The 6,589-nt window shown below is 39.3% G+C and overlaps 1 long non-coding RNA gene across 1 annotated transcript; it reads left to right on the forward strand.

Moving 5' to 3' along the window:
- The first annotated feature begins 5,756 nt into the window (after window positions 1-5,756).
- On the forward strand, window positions 5,757-6,212 carry LOC104964884 (uncharacterized). The gene is made up of 2 exons (XR_800478.1): window positions 5,757-5,996; window positions 6,079-6,212. It is a non-coding gene; the product is annotated as an uncharacterized lncRNA (long non-coding RNA).
- The last annotated feature ends 377 nt before the right edge of the window (window positions 6,213-6,589 follow it).

A 6,589-nucleotide genomic window follows, 5' to 3' on the forward strand; every position in this document is an offset into this window, starting at 1 on the left:
GCTCTGACATTTACTTCAGACGTGGGAGTTGTACCAATATTATTTTTTCTCAGACACACACACACAGACACAAAGGGAAAAATTTCATATTTCTGAGCTGAACAAAGTAATCTATCTTCCCTGTGTGATGCCCTAGCTTTGTTGCAGTTCCAAGGTCTGAGTCACATTGAGAGTCCCATGCAGACAAGGCAACACCTTGTATACAGCATGATGGGATGGGAGAATAGCCATTTGTCCTTGTCAAACAGCCCACACTGGCAAAAACATGCACACACCACTCTTATTTTTATGGGAAATATCTTGTAAGTGAGCGTGTAAACACAGACTCTCATCCACAAAGTAATACTTCACACAGTGAAATGGATAGATCACACAGGGCACTGTTGATGTAAATCTGGACTGACATGTGAGTCATGCCTTATGCATGTTGTTTCACTGTAACCTGCATTAAAGAGACAAGCTATAGCACACATCACAACGTATTAGCTTTGCTCGGTGTTCAGTGCTCCGGACAGGATAGCCTTTATAGAACAATATTGGCTAAGAAACCAACAAACCCTATGACTCTTTATGTCACGGAAATCAATGAAGTTGTCCGAGATAGGAGCCATTGTTTGGATTCCACTTTGTTTTGTTCAGAAGAGAAAAAGGAAACAGAGACGTGTTCAAGTAGCCCTGCCTCAAGGCTGAATGCATTGATCCCAATGGAGGTTAATATTAATGTCAATTGGGAAAGTGGTTGTGTGTGTGACGATAAAGTCAGTGTAGGTGTGTTTGTCAATGTCCATTTCTCCTGGACCTACCAGAAGCTGGTTCAGCTCTTAACCGATGACTTTAATAGCTCTCTGGACCGAAAATGACTTGTTATACATTATTCACTTCAAGTTCATGTTTAAGAACTTTCGCTCAGGGAAATAATGTTTCCACAAGAGTTAAGCAGTGTGCATATTTATGTTCTTGTGGCTGGTTGCTGGAAAAAAAGACACTAAGAACAACAAAAAGATGAATTTTCCAAGCTCCCAATCTCTCTTTACAGTGTTTTTACCGACTTCGTCATGCAACTCAAAAGGTTACAATTCTCCAGACTCACCACTCAAAACAAACCACACAATCAAAAGAAATGTCTTCACTTTATAGCGTTCATGTGGTGGTCTGGATTATTATTTTAAAACTTAACTCATAACTGCCAATACCATTTTTCCTTCAATCACTTGGGAACATGTTAACTTTCTTTCAAGGATTTTTATAAGCCTTTGAAGGGAATCCAAAACACTGGCTGCTGCATCAAAACTGCTTTTTGTGATAGTAATGCCTTTTTACAAAAGTATTTTCTAACATTTATTTTGTTTTGAATGATTAAAACAAGACAAAAAAAACGTGGGATTTTTTTTTAAGAATGGCCAACTGTAGTCAGCATTATTGGAACGTGAAGAACACATATTTGACCAATCGTTCAGTGTAATCCTTTTTCCAGCGGATACTTAATTGCTCTCCAGAGTACTCTTGCCTCTGCTTTTCACATCATCACTCTTTCTTTATTTAAATGTATTTGTATCTAGTATACTTTTTGTGGTTGTGTCAGAGTGAATCAATGAGTGTACATTTTCACATTGATTCAGCTGATTTTTCAAATGTCATTGAAAGTAACCCTCACAGTATGGCAGCTTTTTTTGAAGTGTCATGCTCTTTTTTTCTTGCCTTTTTATTCTAAAAACTTATTTAGTGTCTCTACCACCACACAATATCTTCTCTCCCTTTAGTGTTGCTTAGACATTTTGAGGTAACATCTGACTCAATCACATATATTCGAAGTATATTTGTACGAGCGGCTTCCTCCATTTACTAGAAAGTTGGAAAGGCAACAGTAATTTTCTATTTGATTAGAATATTTGTATTTCCTCTACCTCTGCTGTTGATATCAAATGTTCATCTTGCATTTGTGATTGTCAGCATGTGTTTGCAAATAAAACGGTTCTCCACTGTGACGGAATAGCAACAGATGTCGAATTTTGACGGGTTTAATCAAATCTGTGGGAAAGGAAATGCACCAGGCCCAAAAATCACAAAGTTAAAATCAGGTTGAAGAATACATATGTGTGAAATTTCTGTCAGGAAAATGCACGAGCCTAGAGCCAGGCAATCTAATCTTCAGCCTTTCCAGTTGGTTTTCCTCCCCTCAAAATCCAAAATGTGACCCCTGTAACCCCAGCTGGACAGTTTGTCCTTCCATTGATCCACATCTCTTTATCCTCTTCATCTGAAAAACCTGAGCCTCTTCTTCACACCACTTTCTCTCTATCTCTTCTCAGTTCACACCTGGCCATCCACCATCTATTTCAAACGAGTCATGAGATGTGTGTGTGTGTGTGTGTGTGTGTGTGTGTGTGTGTGTGTGTGTGTGTGTGTGTGTGTGTGTGTGTGTGTGTGTGTGTGTGTGTGTGTGTGTGTGTGTGTGTGTGTGTGTGTGTGTGTGTGTGTGTGAGAGAGAGAGAGAGTGAGAGTGGTTGCACATATCACCAAGCTGTATGTACTGATGTTTGATTGACAGCAGAGACTACTTGCTTGCCTTTTGGTCACTGGTTCAATATTTTTGCTATGAAATTCAAGGTATATATCTTGAGCTAAATCATTAGCATCCTTTTCTCTTGAAATAAGACATCTGTGTGGGATCTTTGTGCCATATATCCTGGTGAACTACAGAATTACAATGACATGTGAGCGAATAAAAAGAATGGCATGTTATGCTCTGTTGGCCTGTGTGTCTCTCTGTATGTGTTTCTACTTTGTAACCTTTTCCCCCCTGGCCCTCTTTAATATTTTAGAGAGCATGATGAGGAACTGAAAGGCTGCTGTGGCTACAGAGAGGAGCTGGATTCCTGCAGTCTAACTGAAGGGTTAGGAACTGTGCCAGGAGAAGAAGTGGAAGATCAACAACAAGGGCTTCTTCTCATTCATTGCTGCATAAATACCAAGGTACTGCACCCTATAGCCTGAGTTAATGAAAATATGTACTTGCCATCACAGGTGTTTTTCCTCTCCTCCTGAGTTTATAAAGGACATCATCGCGATTGTGTAGGATATTCTTATTCTTTATATAAACCTATTTTAGCTTCATAAAAGTAGTTCCTAGGCTTCCTAGGGTTTAAACAGAAACACTAACATTAAACCATTTCAAAATAAAAAAAAGACAAACCAAGCCAAATGTAAGGATCAGAACATAATTTAATTTGACCTACATATGAAATAATGATCAATGATAACCACAAAGGAAACAAAAACATATAATTACAAACAAACATCAACATTTTAAGTTATATGAAGACATTTCTAACTATAAAATGTTTCTTTATTGACTCTGCAACACCAGATGACCACTGCTCAAATGGCGTTGGTCATATAAAATAACTTATAAAGCGGACAAGTCAAATCAAGCAATCTGATTGGTTCTTAGCCGTGATATGAGCGTATATCACGGGTAGAATTGTAAGTTACTTTTCACAACAAGTCAGTATCCCTCCGCGTCTGATTATTAGTAAATATAAATGTACTAATAAATAGTAGCTTTGAGTCGGGCCGAACCACGCCCCTTAGCTGTGATATAATTAACATATACCACGGCCTGTCGTGAGCTATTGCTTAAATATACTATCACAAATAACAAAGAAAGTGTGCTGCTCTTCCAAATGCCTTTTGAGTAAATAATTTAATACGCATGTAATTAGTTAGTCCACATATTTGTACCACTTATTCCTACACACATGTCCTTTAAATGCTATAATCTGAACAGAAGTGGTACGGTATTAATCATTCTGTAAGGTTTCAGATGAGTTAAGTTGTTTAATGTGAAGGTGGGATGAAAATGTGTTACTAAGATGGGTATATTACAAACATAAAAGATGTCAGTAATGTGGCAGTATTTGTTGTTTCCTCCTAAGAAAAGAGGGAAGCCAGAGGATTGGGTCTCTTCCTCCACCTCACTGGCACTGCTTTCTCCAGAATAAATATATCATGAGAAGCCAACAGGGCCTGTCCCTCCTCAAAGCCTCCAAACACGGCCAAGAAATGCAGGCTGCTTCAGCTCCAGTTTAGAGGACACATCCAGTATTTTGTAGCAGCCTGCCTATTTGTGTTTGGATGATCCTCATTTACTTGCGTGTCCATGTGTCCAGATGGTCAGCAATCACTGGTGCATATATCACATGTTCTCAAGCAATAAAAAAACAACTGCATCATATAAATAATGTATGGATCTAAAAAAGTTAATATCAACATGAGACACTATTTGCCAGATGTCCGTAATATGTCATATTGTGATCTCCTAAAGTATTGAGCATATAAGTATAAGCTTGAATATGTTTGACTTTATAAGTTAAAGAGTTTTAACTTTGGTCTCTCTGAGGCGAGATGGTTTAGTTTAGGGAGGACAAACTCACTCAGCTGGGTTCAGGTCCTCTGTAGGGCAAAGCATTGTGGGCCACTTTGGAAAACATTAAATGGGACACATCTTCAGATTGAAAAATGATTTGTAGTAAAGGCTGCTTATTTAGTTTAGTCCAGGGCCGGACTGGGACAATAAGTCAGGCCGGGAATTATACACCCAGCCAGGCCACTATCAGTTTTTCTTTTGTGCCATTTTCCTGGATTTATTTGTCAATATTTACAGCATTGCTGCCCATAGTGATAGCCCTAATAAACATATGGACATGGGTTACTATTTAAAAAAAATGTGCGAATCTATTTAGGAACCGATGTATGTGAACATATTTTAATTGGAGGTGGACCTCAAATCCTTGGGTGCCCAATACGTCGATCGCGATCGACCGGTCGATCGCAAGGGTAGTGTGGGTAGATCGCATGGCATTGAAAAAAAAAAAGCCTATCATCCATCCTTACTATGGCATTTGCCACTTGATTGACATACAGGTAAGCCAGTCTGAGTTGTATTGTGCCATACGGGTTCATGCAGTTATGAGGGGGCCTCACCTCCTCATCTGAAGTGCAAATGCGGCGCTGAGGCCCCCTCATAACTGCATGAACCCGTATGGCACAATACAACTCAGACTGGCTTACCTGTATGTCAATNATAATTTTATCAAATATAACACATAAAAACAATAATTCAATAACGTGCTTTAACCACTAGGCGGTGGTAACCACAAAGTACACACAGCCCAGCGGCATATAGATAGAAGAGTTACGACATCTCCGTTCACTCCAATGGACCAGTTTTTTACAGCAATGGCGGATCGTGGAGCTCTCAATAGTTCCCCGGAAGTTAGCTTGCCGCTGACTTGCGGGGCTATCTGCGGCTATCAGCGCAGTAGAGTTGCAGCATAATAGACCGTTCGTGTTGGACTTTTAAAGGTAAGAATACGTTTAAAGATTTATATTGCGGATATTATCAGCACATCTGAGTCAAATTAACATGTGTATTAAAGGATGTTAGTGGATTCCGTGAAGATTATCCCTAAATCATTAGATTTAGGGAACGTTTACAGATAACAGATTAGGCTAGGATTCTGGATAAAGTTAGCAACACAAGTTAACCACGAACAGCCTATTCATCAGTTCTCTTAATGTTATGTCAACCCAACGTTGTGGAAATAGAGAAAAGGGGCTCCTTAACGTGCTTTTATCCAGGGTGGAGGGAGTTAAATATTAGTTAAATATAACATTGGGGCTTGTGATTGTAGTGGGTGGAGGTGGTGAAATGAGGATATCTTTTTTGGAGTTCAAGTATATTATAGTTAACGTTACACAATAATAAGGAAGAGAGCTATTTGTGTGATACATCGCTATTGATATGGATTTAGAGTGCATATTTGAGACTTCCAAACAGTAAACAAAAACGTAACTTATGGGTGAGTGATTTTAGCAGAGCCATATGATGTCCTTGTGATTCTGTTGATTATTACCTGTCTGTATTATGTTGAGGCTCAGCTGATTTTGGATTGATGGCAAAGGGAGAGAGACTTAAGTGAGAGTGAAAACACAAGGTAAGTTTAAAATAGGTCAGCAATTTCCCATCCTATAAGTTGCTAGATGTATCTAACCCTTTCTCCTGTCTCCCTCTTTAAGCACAAGAACCCCATGGGGATTCAATGGAGCCTGAAGACCTGCATTGAGACCCTCACCCTGCACCTGAGTCTCACCTCCCAGAGTTCTGCAAGCCTCTCCCTGTTCCTTATTTTGATTAAACAGACATTAAGCTTCCCAATGGTGTGGTCTTCGTTTTGTGAAAAATATGATTATACATATGTACAGTATGTTGTTGCTGTTGTTGTCTTTTGTGATAGTTAAATTGCTCCTGTTGACTTGAGCCAGCCATTCTTTCCTCCTCTCTGTGTCAGTGGAGAAACTTTACATGTGTACTCCTTTCTCTGAGCGCTTGGAGCATCCCCAGGCAGCACAGCAAACCATGGGGGAGACGATATGCCAGGACAACACAGAGGAAAAGGCACAGACAAATGGCATGATATGCTATTCAATGTTTATTGAATTCCATTTATTTACAATGGATGTTCCTAAAACAACACATTTAACATCATCATCATGCTGCTGCTGCTGCTAGTCCTTTGACTCATTGTGC

The sequence above is a fragment of the Notothenia coriiceps genome, unplaced genomic scaffold (genome assembly GCF_000735185.1).
Source record: "Notothenia coriiceps isolate Sejong01 unplaced genomic scaffold, NC01 NC01_scaffold00037244, whole genome shotgun sequence".
NCBI classification, from domain to species: domain Eukaryota; kingdom Metazoa; phylum Chordata; class Actinopteri; order Perciformes; family Nototheniidae; genus Notothenia; species Notothenia coriiceps.